The following is an 18,994-nucleotide window of genomic DNA, read 5'->3' on the forward strand; positions in this document are numbered from 1 at the left end:
CAGCACCTCATATTTCGCCTGGGCAGTTTGCGGCCCGGTGGTATGAACGTCGACTTCTCCAACTTCAGATAGCTCCTCTGTCCCTCCCTTCCCCTCCTCCTTCCCAGATCTCCCTCTATCTTCCTGTCTCCACCTATATCCTTCCTTTGTCCCACCCCCGACATCAGTCTGAAGAAGGGTCTCGACCCGAAACGTCACCCATTCCTTCTCTCCCGAGATGCTGCCTGACCTGCTGAGTTACCCCAGCATTTTGTGAATAAATCGATTTGTACCAGCATCTGCAGTTATTTTCTTATATAACCAGGGGACCTGTTTGGAAGCTGGAGGAATCTGAAAGTAATCCACAAAAGCTCTCTAAAAACTTTAATAAAACTAAGATTTACTGAAACTACTTTGTGTAGGACAGACCACCTAATATTTCCAATCCAATCATGAAACTTTTTGTTTTTTTCTGTGTTGGCTCAAAACATACTGATTGTTTGCCAGCAGTTCCAGATTTGATGGGGGCTAATAATTTGCAATCATGCTTCTCTTGAATTACAGGACAAAGCAGCCTATTTGATTTGCAGCCAATCCACCATCCCATAAGTTCATTCCCTCCACCACTGCTGTCCAGCAGCTGTAGTTTGTACCATCAACAAAATGCACTACAGTTCCCTGGCTAAAACCTCACAAACCAACAAAGAAGGCAAGACGTTAGGCTCACTTGCATGCAGATTCTCTTCCAATTCATACTTCATCCTGAGTTGGAAATGTGTACCCGTTCCTTCATGATCACTGATTCCAAATATTGGAATTCACTATCCAAATGCGCTTCAGGAGTACCAACTGCAGGGAGTTGCTTGTTTAAAGTGGCTCACACTTCTCAAGGGCAATTAGAGATGGGCATTATATGATAGTTTTGCTAGTGACAAAATGAATAGATAATAAAAATGAATAGATAATAAAAAATATAGGGTGTTCTACTTGAATAGGTTGAACACCATGGTACCTGGAACATATGTTGAGCTCAGAAACATAAAGATTTTTATTGCAACATACAAATGTATAAAGAAATTTTAAAAAGTCAGAAATATGATATTTATCTTTAACTGGCATTTTTATTCAAAACGGGGGTATATTACATAACTGTCAATGTTCTTTTCAATGCCCTTGAACATGGGTGATCATTCCACTTCACCTTGTGACACTGTGTTTAGAATATAACCTTTCTGATGTGACTGGAATACAATATCCCTTTGTATTCCATTTTAGTGAATATTATGACAATAGTGTCAGAAATAGTAATGTACTTTATACTGATAGATCAATTGTTAAAGATAACGAACATGAGGAAGAAATCACCTGTGTTCCCAGAGGTCTCTGGCTGTTACTTTATTTCTGACAGATTCCGACTTGCCTAATGTGAGCAAACCCCACCCACCCTTTAAAAGGAAAATATCAACATGTTGTTAAGAGTCCCATGAACATTGTGGCCAAGGAATTGCAATTCTGGTTTACAAAAAAATAACACAAAATGCTGGTATAACTTAGTGTGTCGGAACCACTCTTCAAACTGATTGTGGTGGGGTGCAGGGGAGGGATTGAAAGCTGGAAGAGAGGAATGGCAGGACAAAGCCTGGTGAGTGATAGGTGGATAGGTGGATACAGGTGTGTGTGTGGGGAGGGGGGGGGGGTGTTTGATAGACAGATGGTTGGACAAAGGCCAGAGATGACGAGACTAAAGATGTGAGATAAGGATCGAAGAGTTTGGAATTGTGAAACCAGAGGAAAGAATGTAAGTAGAAGGAGAGGAGGTGGAAGGAGAAGAAGAGGGGAGAAATTGTGCTAGTCCAGGTGGGGCACAGGGAAGAGATGGTGGAGGGTTTTAATTAGTCACCTAAATTGGCAAATCCACTATTCATATCATTGGGTTGTAAGCTACTGAAGCAGAATATGGTGTGCTGTTCCTCCACTTTGCGTGTTCAAATATTCTTTTATTCAAAGGTTCAATAAAGAAACAATCGTCTAACCATCTACCTGTTCAATGTGGTTTCACTCTGGCAATGGACGAGGCCCAGAATAGAAAGGTCAGTATGGGATTGGGAAGAAAAGTTAAAATGGTTAGCAACCAGAAGGCCTTGGCAGATTGAGTGCAAGTGTTCGGCAATACGGTCGCCAAGTCTACGCATGGTCTCGCCGATGTACAGGAGGCCACATGACGTGAAGGCATGCTACCAAGGCCTGCCGAATCTCCCAGTTGCTAACCATTTTAACTCCGCTTCCCATTCTCATACTGACTTTTTTGTACTGGGCCTGTATAATGCTGGGGATTCTCCAACTAAGGCCTGATGGGTTGACATACAAGGCTGTCTCATGATTACTTTGAGTTTATTCCTATTCCTCCACAAACACAAGTAATCTGTTTGCTTTTTAATGTACCTTATCCACTAACTCTGTGGTCTTTTAGAATTTCTGTATGTGCACGGCCTGGCCTTTCCACTTCTTCTTGCGCTTGAGGCAGCAGAAATTATGTAACGCCCTCCAGGCGCTGTAGCCAGTGCAATGTGCTGTTGTCAAGGGCCGTGAGGTCTACCCCTCCACCAGGGGGACGGAGGACTGCAGTCGAAAATGGCGTGCTGCGCTGTTTGCTGGTCTGCTCCACACACGCAGGCTGCTGATGAACGCAACCCCCAACGATGCATGTTGGCGTTGAACCGGCCGACCCCTGTGCAGAGCCGGTTCAGGGCAACCCACTCTTTGCAGAGCATGACCGAGCCGGGTGGGGCTGTGGTGTTCGGTGCGACAGTGAATTGAGGAGGTCGCGATTTCTGTTCCCAGCTGGTTCTCCATGCTCCTAGTATGTTGAAACCGGAGCCACAGAAGGTCGCTGCATGACGGGAGAAAGGGTGACGAGATGACAGGAGTTGGGGTCCCAGTTGCTGTGAATCTTGGGCGAGGTGGTGCAAAGGATGTTTGCCGTCCGATGGGGCCTTGCACATCAGCCTGAGTTAAGAACTCTCTGCGAAGCTTGGCGGGTGCGATACCTGCGGGAGATCCGTCGGAGTAGGGCATAGGCAGCCAATGATGAGCCGCATGGTGTCGTTGAGGGTGGCGTCTAGCTTGCTGGTATGAGCACTGCGGCACCATGCTGGGGCGGCGTACTCAGCGGCACTGTACACGAGTGCAAGAGCACTGGTTCGAAGAATAGATATCCTGGCACCCCATGACGATCCGGCCAAGCAACGCAGGAGGTTGTTCCGTGCCAAGACTTTAGCACGGAGAGCTTCAAGGTGTTGCTTGTAGGTCAGCTGCCTTTCCACTAATTTGGAGTCATAGAGCCATACATCACGGAAGCAAGCCCTTAGGCCCAACTCGTCCATGCCAATCAAGATGCTCATCTAAGATAATCCATTTACATGTGTTTGACCCATATCCCACTCAACCTTTTCTATCGTTGTACCTGTCCAAATGTCTTTTAAATGTTGTGATTGTACCTGCCTCAACCACTTTCTCTTGCATCTCATTCCATATACATGCCACCCACCATGTGATTTATTGGAAATTAATTTATGGAAATGAATGGGACTCTAGAGCAGAACATTTAATCTAAGAAATATTTAACGTAAAATAAGTTTCTTAGTAAAGAAAGTTTAATTCAGTTTTCCCACACTGAGAGCTGTCAGACAGCCGTGTTCTTCCACTGACCTCATTAATTAGACATTGTTCGCATTGGTGAGTGAGTGTGTGGCTGCACAATGAGAGCTCTGTAGGTGTTTCCATCCACCACATACTCTTTGCTCCACTCAGTAAAAACATTTTGTGAAAGGTGGTGGAAGTGAGAAAAAAATGTTATAAATAAAATACATCTTTGAAACCATATAATGGCAGAACATTGTTTTAAATAAATAGCCCAGTGAAACACCCGGGCTCATTTTTCTACATTAATCACTCTCAATAAATCAAAAATTCTGATGAAGGCTCTCCTGCTGAAATATTAATCCAATTTCACTCTCCAATGATGCTGCCTGATGTGTTGAGTATTTCAATATTTTTTTATTTTTAAATCCAAATTATTGTTGGTCTGAAGTATTTCACAGAGTTATGTGATTACAAATGGCTTTATGAAAAGTTAATCAAGTATGGCAGATAGAGTTCTTCAAAGATGTAACAAGCAGAATCTATTACAGGGAACATGAGCTTGAGTATACATGGATTTTCAGAAGACATTTGAACAGGTGCCACATAAAAGGCAGATGTATAAGATAGTATTTGGGTAAATGTTTTAGCACAACACAGTAAAGGCAAAGATTCGGAATCTCGAAAACATGTTTTTGAGATTGAAATGATTTAGTTTATTTTAGTTTAGAGATAGAGCATGGAAACAGGGCCTTTGGTTCACCACGTCCATGCCAACCATCGATTACCCATTCACACTAGCTCTATATTATCACACGTCCTCAGGCACATGGAGGGATGTGAGGGGAAACCGGAGCACCCAGAGGAAACACTCGCGGTCACAGGGAGAATGTGCAAACTCCACACAGGCAGCACCTGAAGTCAGGATCAAACCTGGGTCTCTGGCATTGTGAGGCATGACAAGTGGAGTGCCCCAAAGATCAATTCTTGACCTTCAACTATTATGATTTATCTTAATAACCTGGAGGAGGGTACAGAGTATAAGGTATTCAAGATGGCCAATGACATGAAAATCATTGGGAAGGCATATTACAATGAGGATATTTTTATGTTGTAACAGGCAATAAATAGGTTATAGAGAGGGTGAATTTGCAGGTGACAAATGGAGTTTAATGTCGGAAAGTGTGTGGTTATGCATTTTTATAAAAGGAGTCAGTGTTTTTTCGCTGAAAAGTTTTTCAGTGTTTTTTTTCTTCAGGAGGGGGTGATTCAAAAACCGGTCGGGGCCAGCCAGTAACACATACCTTCAAGGTCGGCAGAGGAACGGCAGGTAAAGGGGTGAGTGCGGGGATTGGCTGAGAAGGTAATCTTTTGGAATTTTATCAGCTAATATAAGCAATGTTTGGTCTCGGGGAGCGGCCTGTCGGAAAGCGGCCTTGTCGAGGGAAGTGCCTTGCGAGGAAAGTGCGAGAGTTTGGCTCGAGAGTCTTCGGCGAGGAGGCTGAGGGAGGAGATTACACCAAAAGTTGGAGAGGGTGATACGCTGTAAAGAAATGACAGGTAAGCTGATTCAGTGTGATGTTTGCAGGATGTGGGAGGTCTGGGACACCGCTGGTGCCTCTGGCTGCTACAACTGCGAAAAGTGTGTTCAGGTTCAGCTCCTGAAGGATCGTGTTGGGGCACTGGAGAGGCCATTGGATGACCTCAGCGAGATCGTTACACTGAGGATACCGGAAGAGAGAAGGTGGGTGATGATTAGGAAGGGCAGAAAGTGAGGAGACCCCGGGGGTTGTACCTCTTGAAAACAGGTTCACCCTCTTGGAAGCTGTCGGGACAGAAGGCACTTCCAGTCTGAGTGGCGGACAGATCTGCGAGTCAAAACGTAGCGCTGAGGCAAAGCCGAAGAGACCGACGTCAGGAAGAGCCGTGGTATTAGGGAACTCCATGGTGAGAGGTACAGGCAGGGGTTTATGCTGCAACAAGCGGGATTCAAGGATGGTGTGTTGCCTCTCTGGTGACAGGATCCAAGACCTCACAGACCGATTGCAAAGCATCCTCAAAGGTAAAGGTGAGCAGCCGGAAATGGCAGTGCATATCGGTACAAACGACGTCGGGAAGTAGAGGAAAGAGATTCTGCAGCGTGACTTTGGAGAGCTCGGAAAAAGGCTGAAAAGCAGGACCTCCAGGGTGGTTATCTCTGGTTTGCTTCCAGTTCCTCGTGCTGGTGAGGGCAAGAACAGGGAGATAGGTGATCTGACTGTGTGGCTGAGGAGCTGGTGCAGGGGGCAGGGATTTAGATTCTTAGACCACTGGGATCTGTTTTGGGGTAAGGGTGAATTGTACAACAGGGACGGATTGCACCTCAACAGGGGGGATCAGCATTCTGGCGGGCAGGTTTGCCACTGCTACACGGGTGGGTTTAAACTAAATAGTGGGGGGAAGAGACAAATAGGAAGGACAAGGATGGAGGTAAACGGAAAGAGAGTATAGGAAAACTTAAGAAAGACCCCAGTGGCCAACCTGCCCGCCAGAATGCTATGTTATACATCTTTTCTTTTAGTTTTATTCCATTCCTAACTTCCCTTGTCAGCCACGGTTGCCTCTTGCTCCCTTTAGAATCTTTCTTCCTCTTTGGAATAAAATGATCCTGCATTTTCACATTTCACAATTTACAAGATTCACAAAGGGATAGGAGAGTATGGCCAAGTGAAATAGGAATTGATGTGAAAGGTGAGGTGAGTAATGGTTTAAAAGTATTATATATGAATGCGCGAAGCATAGGAAGTAAAATGGATGAGCTTGAGGCTCAGTTAGAGATTGGTAAATATGACATTGTAGGGATTACAGAGACATGGCTGCAGGAGGATTGGGTCTGGGAACTGAATATTCAGGGTTATACGTCCTTTAGAAAGGACAGGCAGGTGGGCAGAGGAGGTGGGGTAGCTCTGTTGGTGAGGAATGAAATTCAGTTCCTTGCGAGGGGTGACATAGGGACTGACGATGCAGAGTCGCTGTGGACAGAATTGAGTAATTGTAAAGGTAAGAAGGCACTAATGGAAGTTATCTGCAGGTCCCCAAACAGTAGCCTGGGTATAGGGTGTAAGTTGCAGCAGGAGTTAAAATTGGCATTGTAACAAAGGTAATGCCACTGTGATTATGGGAGATTTCAAAATGCAGGTAGACTGGAAAAATCAGGTTGGTTCTGGACCCCAAGAAAGGAAGTTTGTACAGTGCCTCCGAGATGGATTCTTAGAGCTGCTTGTACTGGAGTCTACCAGAGAGAAGGCAATTCTGGATTTAGTGTTGTTCAATGAACCAGATTTAATAAGGGAACTCAAGGTAAAGGAACCACTAGGGGGTAGTGACCATAATATGATAAGTTTTAATCTGCAAATTGAGAGGGAGAAGTTTAAATCAGAAGTGTCAGTGTTGCAGTTGAACAAAGGGGACTATGAAGGCATGAGAGAGGAGCTGGCCAAGGTCGACTGGGAAAGGATCCTAGCAGGAATGACGGTGGAACAGCAATGGCAGGAATTTCTGGGCATAATCCAGAGGATGCAGGATCATTTTATTCCAAAGAGGAAGAAAGATTCTAAAGGGAGCAAGAGGCGTCCGTAGCTGACAAGGGAAGTTAGGAATGGAATAAAACTAAAAGAAAAGATGTATAACATAGCAAAGAGTAGCGGGAAGCCAGAGGATTGGAAAACTTTCAAAGGACAACAAAAGGTAACATAAAGGGCAACACGGGGTGAAAAGATGAAGTAGGAGGGTAAGCTGGCCAAGAATATAAAGAAGGATAGTAAACGCTTCTTTAGGTATGTTAAGAGAAAAAGATTAGTAAAGACAAATGTGGGTCCCTTGAAGGCAGAAACAGGTGAAATTATTATGGGGAACAAAGAAATGGCAGAAGAGTTGAACAGGTCCTTTGGTTCTGTCTTCACTTAGGAAAGCACAATCTCCCAGATGTTCTAAAGGACGGAGGATCTAGGGAGACAGAGAAACTGAAAGAAATTTGCATGAGGCAAGAAATAGTATTAGGTAGACTGATGGGACTGAATGCTAATAAATCAGCATGGCCTGATGCATCCCAGTGTACTCAAGGAGATGGCTCTAGAAATTGTGGATGCATAGGTGATCATTTTCCAATGTTCTATGGATTCAGGATCAGTTCCTGTGGTTTGGGGGGTAGCTAATGTTGTCCCACATTTCAAGCAAGGAGCGGGAGAGAAAACGGGGACTTATAGACCAGTTAGTCTGACATCGATGGTGGGGAAGATGCTGGAGTCAATTATTAAAGAAGTAATAATGGCGCATTTGGATAGCAGTAAAAGGATTGGCCTGAGTCAGCATGGATTTATGAAGGGGAAATCCTGCTTGACTAATCTGGAATTTTTTGAGGATGTGACAAGTAAAATGGATGAAGGAGATCCAGTGGATATAATGTATCTGGACTTTCAGAAAGCCTTTGATGAGGTCCCACACAGGAGATTAGGCGGGAAAATTAGAGCACATGGTATTGGGGGTAGGGTACTGACAAGGATAGAGAATTGGTTGGCAGACAGGAAGCAAAGAGTAGGAATAAACAGATCCTTGTCAGAATGGGAGGCAGTGGCGAGTGGAGTGCCGCAAGGCTCGGTGCTGGGGCTACAACTATTTACAACATATATTAATGATTTGGATGATGGGATTAAAAGTAACACTTGCAAATTTGCAGATGACACAAAGCTGGATGGCAGTGTGAACTGCGAAGAGGATGTTAGGAGGTTGCAGGGTGACTTGGACAGGTTGAGTGAGTGGGCAGATGCATGGCAGATGCAATATAATGTAGATAAATGTGAGGTTATCCACTTTGGCGGCAAAAACAAGGAGGCAGATTATTATCACAATGGTGTCAGATTAGGTCAAAGGGAAATGCAACGAGACCTGGGTGTCCTTGTATACCAGTCACTGAAAGTAAACATGCAGGTACAGCAGGCAGTGAAGAAAGCTAATGGCATGGTGGCCTTCATAACGAGAGGATTTGAGTATAGGGGTAAAGAGGTCCTTCTGCAGTTGTATAGGACCCCGGTGAGACCACACTTGGAGTATTGTGTGCAGATTTGGTCTCCTAATTTGATGGACATCCTTGCTATTGAGGCAGTGCAGTTTAGGTTCATGAGGTTAATCCCCGGGATGGCAGGACTGTCATGTGAGGAAAGATTGGAAAGACTGGGCTTGTATTCATTGGAATTTAGAAGGATGAGAGGGGATCTTATAGAAACGTACAAAATTATAAAAGGACTGGACAAGCTAGATGCAGGAAAAATGTTCCCAATGTTGGGGGAGTCCAGAACCAGGGGCCACAGTCTAAGAATAAAGGGAATGCCATTTAAAACAGAGGTGAGAAAATACTTTTACTGGAGGTACTGGAGCTAATACCACAGTACATTGATAATTTGCCCAAATGCGGTGATAGGATCTGATCCTGTTGTCACGTTGCTTGCATTCTCACTTTCGGGCAATTCGGACTACTGCTGCGATGTTTTCCTTATCTATCGCACATGTACCCTGGAAAATTAAGCTGCCAGTCCTATCCCTTCCTTAGCTGGGCATCTGTAATGGTTCTAACTTCCCAGTTACACATACCTATCCATGCCCTAAGTTCATTTGCCTTATCTGTCAGGTCTCTTGCACTAAAATAAATGCAATTTTATTCAACCATCATTCCTTATATTTTGCCTTATATTCTGCATAATCTGTCGACTGAGCTTGCATTCATTGACTTCTGTTCCAGCCTCCCATCTGCCTCACGACTGCTTTGGATCCTATCCTCCTGCCAATCTAGTTTAATTCCTTTCTTGTCACACTTGCAAAACTGCCCACCGGAAAATGGGTCCCCCTCGAATCCGGGTGCAACCAATCCCTCTTGTACAGGTCACCTCTGCTCAGAAGGGATTCAATGGTCCAAAAATATGAATTCCTACCCCCTGCACCAACTCCTTAGTCTAACAATATATTTCCTATCTTCCTATTCTTAACCTCACTAGCACATGGTACTGGGAGTAATCCAGAGATTACTACCTTTGAGCTCCTGCTTTTGCCTAACACTCTATATTCACCCTGAAAGACCTCATCCTTTTTCCTACCTCTGTCATTTTTTACAAGGTGCACAATGACTTCTGGCTGCTCACTCTCTCCCTGTTCCATAGCTGCTCCAAGACACCCTGGACCCTGGCACCAGGGAGAAAACACACCATCCTGGAGCCCTGTTTGCAGTCACAGAGTCTCCTGTCTATCCCCCTAATGAATGAGTCACAATTGCTCTGTCTGACTTCAACTTTCCCTGCTCTGCCTCTGAGTCAGGCCTGGTGCCACAGGCCTGACTGCTGGTCTCCTTTGAGCAATCACCAACCCCGTAACAATATCCAAAAGGGTATACTTGTTTTGGAGGGGAAGGTTCACAGATGATTCCCACATTCTCTACCTAGTACCTTTCCCTTTCTTGGAGGTCACTCGTCTAGTTTTGTCCATTATAGGTGTGACAGCCTTGCTTTAACTCCCAGATACGACTCTGGTTTTACTAGCTGAGAAAGAGAAACACAAAGATACTGAATCAAAATTGTCAACCAAAGAAAAAGGGGGTATGTTGCACGTTGATTTACTCTAAGCAGAGGCAAAGGGCACAATAGCCTTTAGAGTTGGGTTCTGGAACTGACACTTCACTGCCAATAATGGCACAAACTTCACACAGAGAGAGATTGAATACAGAAAATTACTTGCCTCCCCATTGAATTGCACCATGTACAAGCTGAGCAACAACAGCAAATGATTCTTCTACTGCTTGTCAGTGTTGATGATGGCAAACAGAATAGATAATTGCAGAGTATATTATGGAGTGGCCACTTTGAGGGCACTTTATCCAATGCTGACTCATTATTTGAAGGTTTTTAAAAAAAGGAACCCTGACCTTGCACTTGGGACTCGTACATAGTTTGATTGTGCCTAATGTACAATTGTCACTGAACTGTATATTAAAAAAATCACCGTACTTAGGTATATATAACAATAAAGTACCATTGAGATATCAGTGGATGCTAGGATTTATACAGAGAGCTTAATAATGACGTCATATTGACTTCACCTCTCTAGAAAGTGCAAATCCTGGAAAAGAGCACTTCCATGGTGATGTGAGTTGATGTGCCATGAAGCTCACTGCACTGATAGTCAGAGTAATGTTTAGAAAGTGAGAGAAATACAGAGCAATGTGTGGGAGGCATACGCACAGTCAGCATTGGCAAGTACAAAATACAAATAATTCCTTAATTAGCTTATGGTTATTCATGAAAAGTTTTATTCCAGTGGGTGGACAAGACTAATGCTATAATTTGGTAGGGAGTGAAATGCAAGAGTTTGTTTCATAAAAAGCCAGAATTGCAAGTGCTAGATATCTAAAACAAAGAGACAAATCCTGGCAACAGTTGGCATCAATTAAAAGCTTCATACTTTAACGCTAGCCCAAATTTTCATGGAGCAAGTATCATTAGAAATCTGGGGCAGGCATATCAGACTTATGGTTGAGGGATAGATTGCTTTGCTCTTGGGGAAGAACGCTGCACTGGAACACTGCACAGGTAACCATATTTGACTATTTGTGGCACCAGTCAAGCATCCTCAGGCTTTTGGGGGCTTTTCTACTCTGCCAGCTTTTTGCCTCTCCATTAATTTACCAGGTTTTAAACAAACAAGCTGCTGGGCAGATGGAAAGGGGATGGCAAAAGCTGGGTGAGAAAGGGCAGGGTGTTGTTGGAAAGACGGGGATGTGTGGGAAGATCTGGGCAAATGGAGGGACTGATGGTGAGCAGGTTACCGGGAATTAGAGAATTCAATGTTCATGCCTACCCACTTCATGTGATTACTATCCACAAATGCCATCCATTGAGACCCCTCCCCACAGTTCCCAAATGCCCATCTCGCCACCCTTATTTGGCCCCACACTCCATCTTCTTTTCCCATCAGTTTCATCATCCACAGCCCCTGGTTATCTCCATCATTTATGTCCCAGCCTCTGACATTATCTCTACCCTTCACACCCCAAGCTGACTCCATCCACCAACCCTCCTTTCTCACCCAGATCTATCTAATGCATGCCAGCTCTTGCCACCCCCCCCCCTACCCCCCTCCCCCACACATCCACCCATTTTATACTGGCTATCTCTACCCCATTCTTTCAGTCCTCAGGAAGGGACTCGACCCAAAAACATTGACTGTCCATTTCCTTCCACAGATACTGCCTGACCCAGTGAATTCCTCCAGCAGGTTATTTTCCACTCCAATTCCAGCATCTGCATTTTCTTGGGTTTCCAATTTACCATGCAGCACCTCAATGGAATTTGCCACGGATATGGTGTCAGTTTTCAAAGCTGGCTGACATTGTCCAGTTCTATCTTCTTACTACAATACTCGACCTCACCAATGCTCACTCCAACAGTGAGAATTCAGTCTGAAGAAGGGTCTCGACCCGAAACGTCACCCATTCCTTCTCTCCCGAGATGCTGCCTGACCTGCTGAGTTACTCCAGTATTTTGTGAATAACTCACCCCAACAGTGAACCATTGGAAAAATCAAAGCCCCAAGGGGTTAAATTAAATAAACTGGAAAATATTGAAATGCTCAGGCAATCAAGAATGTATGGAGGGAGAAATGGAACAAACATTTCGTGATCATCCTGAAATATTACATTTGTTTTGCTTCTCACAGATACTCGCTGACCTTTTAATTATTGCCACAACTTTCATCTATCAGGTTAAGTTCCAGGCATCTGCAGTATTTTGCGTTAATGTTCCTGTATAAAATGAATAGCCCTCTAATCCAGACACAGGGGTTGTTACTTTCATCTACGCCCATATCATTCCTTCATCCGCAGGCAGGATTCTGGCTTTGTGCGACTGCTATTTCCTGTCAGCATTAACCAATTCACTGTCTTAGCAATGAGAGATTAGAACCACTGAAAGGTAATTTATATTACTTATAACAACCATGCATCTTTTAAAGGCAACGTGCACCATGGCTGTGGAAGGTGCAGGGAACCTGTCAGGAGTTCTCCCCAATCTAAGAGACACGCAAGAAGAGCACAACATGGGAGCATTTTCTGGCATTGAAGTTTTGATAGAAGTAGTGCAAGGCAGGAGAGATGCACTATTTCCATCAGGAGCCAGGAGGCCCTCCAAGAAGCCTGTAGTTGGAAGTAGCCATGGAATGAAATACAAGCCTTGAGAACCTGGATACAATGCCACCTTGTGTCCAATGACCTCACCTGTTGTCAAAGTCAGTGACAAATCCCACCAATTATATTATTAGCCACAGATACTGCTGAATGTGATACACCTATCTCTCAATAACTTCTCACAATCAGGCCATATTATTAATCTTCTTGGGCTCCAACACACACTCACATACTTGGCACTTCGACAAGCCTCACCCTAAAATTCATAGCTTGTGAGCATTGTCAAATGCACATTTATGAAAGGCAAAACAGCCAAACATTTTGAAGATACAGAGAACTGCAGATGCTGGTAAATACACAAAAGCACTGAAGGTCTGAGGAAGGGTCTTGATCCAAGGCGTCACCTATCCATGATCTCCAGAGATGCTGCCTGACCTGCTGAGTTACTCCAGTACTTTGTATCCAAACTATTCTCACAATCATTCTTCCCTCTCTCTCGTAGGCCAAAGTGGTGTATATTAAGTATCCATGGCCAGTGCAAGACCCCAATAATACAGGATAATTTTATCTGTGTATGTAATCCTACTTTTCAAATCCTGATGCCCTCAAACCCAACCATCTTGGCTGATTTACAAACTGTGCCCCTGCCATTGTCCTCACTACTACAAAATGAAACTTGGCCATGTAAGAATAAAGGGAAGGCCATTTAAAACTGAGGTGAGAAATTACTTTTTCACCCAAAGAGTTGTGAATTTGTGGAATTCTCTGCCACAGAAGGCAGTGGAGGCCAATTCACTGGATGAATTTAAAAGAGAGTTAGATAGAGCTCTATGGGCTAGTGGAATCAAGGGATATGGAGAGAAGGCAGGCACAGGTTACTGAATGTGGATGATCAGCCATGATCGCATTGCTGTTTTGCTGGTTCGAAGGGCCAAGTGGCCTCCTCCTGCACCTATTCTCTATGTTTCTATGTTTCTATGTAATGTTAGGACGAAACTAAATGTATATATACACCGAGATTTGATTTAACGCATAGCCACCAACTCAGATACTCTTGGTGTGAATATTTTAGAGGCTAGTTGAATGCTGGAATCTGCATATCTTCAGACACAAGCTTAAGGCTGCAGTTGTGGTGAGAACAGGTAGTGCATTTCACGAAAGACAAATGAATGAAAGTACAAACATTTCAAACAATATTTTTGCCTGAGGGTCAGGTAAGAGAATTCATTCCTGAATTCCCTCCGTGGGCACTGTCTTCTTACTCTTAGACCATCTATTCAGTTTGAAAAAGACTCACTTTATTCCAGTTTTGTTGTTGTGAGTTGAGAGTAGCAGTCACAAACTCCAGTATACTTCGGGCAGCGGGTGCCTGAAGAAATGCGTAGGTGTTTAGCTTGTGAGATATTGTGCTCTTCCCATAGTTATGCAAGGCTTCCCTGTGTTCCCAACACATAGATTCAAGGTTCTCAGTACTGTTCCAATATGTGTCTACTCTGAAAGCTTCCTGTAAGTGTTAGCAATTCACTTGCAAGTGATCTTTAGATTATGGGGCTCCCATGACAAAAGTGACAGATGCTCCACTGGTACTGATATCAACTATATATTTGTTCCACTAATTCTTTTGTTCTGCCAGGCCAACGTCTCAGATCCAATCTGACTGTCCACAATATCTGACAATCCTATTTGACCTTGCACTGCTTCGGACACAATATGCTCTCCTTCAAAACGAAATCACCAACTTCTACTTCTCTTTTATTACCTATCACAACTCTGCAGCAGCTTGTAAACTACAATAACCTTCATCATCTATTTCATTCCTCTAGACAAGCACTTCTCGCTGACACTTCATCCTCCATAAACCATAGTTCATCCAAAATTCTGCTGCTTACTCATATCCTAGCTCACACTAAATCCCATTCATAGTACTCACCGACTACATTGCCACACATTTAAAATCTTGATCCGTCACTTCAAACGACAGTATGTCTTAGTGCTTTATGTGTCTTTAGCCTTTTCCTGTTCTATAATACATTAATGATTCCAGAACCCAGGCTTCTGTTGTCTTCCATTCTCATTGCTCCATATTTTTTGCTATATGCATAGTTATTGCTATATATTTGACGTGGATTTTCTATGTCCCATTTCAGTCAAGTAATCAAATCTTATTTTTCATTTTACCTTTTATAGGTCATGTTCCTGTGTGTATGTTTCCTTCCTCTTTTCTTTCTTATGTTCCTTGCTGATTATTATCTATTGTAATTCCTTCCAGTTCTGTGAGAGGATTTTATCCACATGTAAAACTGCCTCTTCTCTCCACAGATGCTGACTGCCCTCCTCGGTGTTTCCAGTATATTTGGAGCTAGATTTAAGTTGTGTGATTGCAGCCTCTGCTGGTCCATGGTGGCATTGCCCAACAACCAGTTAATCACCAGGATCTTTGCTGCTCCCAGGACACTGTGCTGTTGAATAGCATGGTGTGATTAATGAATTCTCATGAGATTTGTTGCCAATTTTCTCCACATTGTTAGGAAATCCTCGAGTTCTTAGGAACTGATCTGGGGAGTGACCTCCCCAGTCACAGCACCTTAGTTTAATTGAAGACTGGTATATCTATTGGCCTACATATGGCCCAAGAAATCAAGCAGAGATTAAGGCAATGCACCCATTGTAACAGATGAAATTTGCACTGAAAGACCAGAATAATGCAATTGATACACTTTCCATGGGCTGCAATCAATTCTACAGCAACTGAAATATCTTCTTACTTTAAAGATGTTTTGGACCACACTCTTTTAGTATTGAAAATTATTATTTCAGGTCATCATCCTGAAATATCGACTTTCTCTCACCATAGATACTACCTATTAAACACAATTTTTATTATATTTTTACACCGTCATATATGACCTCCACTGGCAAGTGATAACTGTCTGTGGATAATGGCATGTGGGAGCACACTGTTTACAGCAAGATTTTTTTCCATAGAAGAATCAACCATGTTTTTGTTTACTTCTCTGTGATCCTGGTTTGCAAAGTGCCCATGCTGCTGTTGACAGGATAAGAGAAACCCCCCCCACAAAAATCCATTGTAATATGCAGCCTGGCAAAGAAACACCAATATTTACCACTTATGAATCTCCAATGCTTATCTTTTGAGACCTGTGAATGCCAGGCACTAAAAGCAATGCAATGGTTTCAGCTTCTTAATCATTTCTTCTGGACTGTCACGGAAATTACTGAGTAATGGGTTATGCTGAAGAGGACAGAGATCCTAGATAGCAGACTGTTCTTTTCCCAGAGAGCAGCGAGCCTGTGGAATGTGTTGCTGCGGAGGCTGTTTTATTGCTCCTTCCAGAAGATTATGTGGTTACTGGATGTTGGGGTGTGGGTGGAAGGATGCGGAGAGTGCTAAGTGGATGGAAAATGTGTCAGCATGATGGACACAAAATGCTGGAGTAACTCAGTGGGTCAGGCAGCACCTCTGGAGAAAAGGAATAGGTGACTTTTCGGGTTGGAACCCTTCTTTAGACTTGAAGGTTCTTGAAGTCTGAAGATGGGTTCTGATCCAAAATGTCACTTAATCCTTTTCTTCAGAGATGCTGCCTGACCCACTGAGTTACTCCAGCATTTTATGTCTCTCTTCGATATAAACCAGCATCAGCAGCTCCTTCCTACTCAGCACAATGGGGCATATTGCCTTACCCCAACCGTCAGTTTTAATTTTCTATATATATGGAACGTTTAAGTTTAGAAAAAGGAAACATCCAAGATTGATGCAAGACTTAAGACAGTTCACTTTCAGATTCCCAACATGTTGCAGGGGATGGTGAGTCTAATGAAGATATGCTCAGATGCTTATTGACTGAGGGCTGCTCTGAATCCTTGCCACCTCTCCCAGAAATAATTGATTAGTGTATCCATGAGCCCACTTTAAGGACAGATCTCACAGCCATGATTTGGAAATCCAGGTCAGCCAGAGTTGTTCTGTTATCAGCCTAAAATCAAGTCGCACTGAACTCCAGGAAGGTAGGAGCTCTCACATGGAGCATGGAGTTCTCACCCTGACCTTCTTACACCGATAGCTAAGTCATAATTCCTCAAAAAGGACATCTAGGAATTTTCACACTGCCAGGATCTGGTGCTTCCAGACCCTGGGTCAAATACCAATCCTGGGTCACTTTGGTGGAACTGGTTTCCACTACAACGATGAAGAAAGCATACCAGACAGATAAATATTAATTTATGCAAGAATCTGCACTACATGAGGCTCTGCTGTTCTTGATACTACCTCACTGTCATAAGAATGTAGTTTAGAAACAAAGAAAAATATTACAATTTACCAGTATGAACCTTGGATTCTCTAATTTTAGATAATGTTTAATTAAACCCCCCAACCCACCCCCTTTTTACCCCATTATTCTCTCTCTGTTTCCCCCTCCAGCTCTGCTCACCAGGATCTATCATCACACAACATACGGATTATACCACTAGAATCAAGAAATATTATTTTACATACCAAATGATGTTAGATTATTATTGCAAAGATGACCAATGAACACTATACTAACTTGGTGCTCATAAACATCATATGGTCTACTCAAAATCTAGCTGAAGCAACTTCAGATGCGTTGCCTCTTTTGAAATGTTGAAACCGGCAGTTTATTTTCTAAAATAAATGTAACAACATTCGGTAATTATTATAAATGGACGATAAACATTAGTGAATCCCTTTAATGAGAGCATCAGTATTCGCCCCCGAAAAGGCCTAATGGCACCTGCAACAATCAACATGCAGAGGAACACATAACAATCCAGGTCATCGTTTTCCAGTCTGAATGAATCCAAACATTATGCACAGCTGGAATGCATTTGTCAGAGAGGAACAGGAGGAGAAGCTGATCCAACAGCAGAGAAACAAGAGAACCAGTAGCAGGGTTTGCCCTTGGGAGAGAGTATTAATTTCTCTAATTAATTTCGTGTTTTTTAAAGGATTCAGGTTCAGCAGGAAAGGATGAAAATAGATGGAAAAAATGAAGAGAAAGGCTAAATATTTCCAGCACATTCAAAAAAGGTTGCAATATTAGGCTAAAATCGAGCAGTAATAATTATTGGCATGAGATTATAGTATCACATCAGCATAACATGATTTTGACAGTTTAATTCTTGTATTAATAGTTCCCAAGACAACACGTTATATTCATGTTATAAACAGAGAAGTCAGTTGATAGATAGTTGCCAGATTCCTCAGTAATGTCTACTGCCTCAACTTTGCACAATTTCTTTGCACATTGAAGATCAGTCCAAATTTCCCTGATGCACTTTGCTGCCATTGAACATTGCCCTTTGGGTGTACACCCAATCCAGGAAACTGGATTTATGCAGCTTTAAAATTTTAATCCACTAACTTTGTGCTCACATAATTTCCCAGCGTGCACAGTGGATAGTTTAGTTTAGTTTACTGTCACGTGTACAGGGGTGCAGTGAAAACCTTTTTTGTTACGTCGTGCTATCCAGTCAGCAAAAAGACTATGTGATTACATGTGTCAAAATGTTCACAGTGCCCAGATACAAGACAATGGGAATAATGTCCAGTGCAAGATAAAGTCAAGTCCAATTAAAGATAATCCAATGAGGTAGATGGTAGGTCAGGACTGTTCTCTAGTTGTTGATCGAACGGTTCAGTTGCCTGATAATAGCTGGGAAGAAACTTTCTCTGAATCTGGAGGTATGCGTTTTTAAACTTCTATACCACTGGCCTGATTAGAGAGGGGAGAAGAAGGTGTGTTCGATGTGAGACTCGTCCTTGATTATGCTGGTGGCTTTGCCAAGGCAGCTTGAAGTGTAGATGGAGTCAATCGAATGGAGGTTGGTTTACTTGATGGTCTGGGCAGTGTCCACAATTCTCTCCAATTTCTTGCAGTCTTATTGGCTGGCAGGTTCTTCTTTTTCTTCTCAGACAGTTCCTTAAGGTTGAGGATGAATTGCTACCTGCCCAATTCTGAGTGGTCTTAGATGCTGATGAAGCCAATGGAAATTGCCTAATGTGGGGTCATTGGTGTTTAACAGGGTGGGCAGGTTCATTTTCTGGGAGGTGACACATTCCTTCCACTATTTATAATGGACATCTCTGTAGACAATAGACAATAGACAATAGACAATAGGTGCAGGAGTAGG

This window comes from Rhinoraja longicauda, chromosome 10 (genome assembly GCF_053455715.1).
Source record: "Rhinoraja longicauda isolate Sanriku21f chromosome 10, sRhiLon1.1, whole genome shotgun sequence".
NCBI lineage: Eukaryota > Metazoa > Chordata > Chondrichthyes > Rajiformes > Arhynchobatidae > Rhinoraja > Rhinoraja longicauda.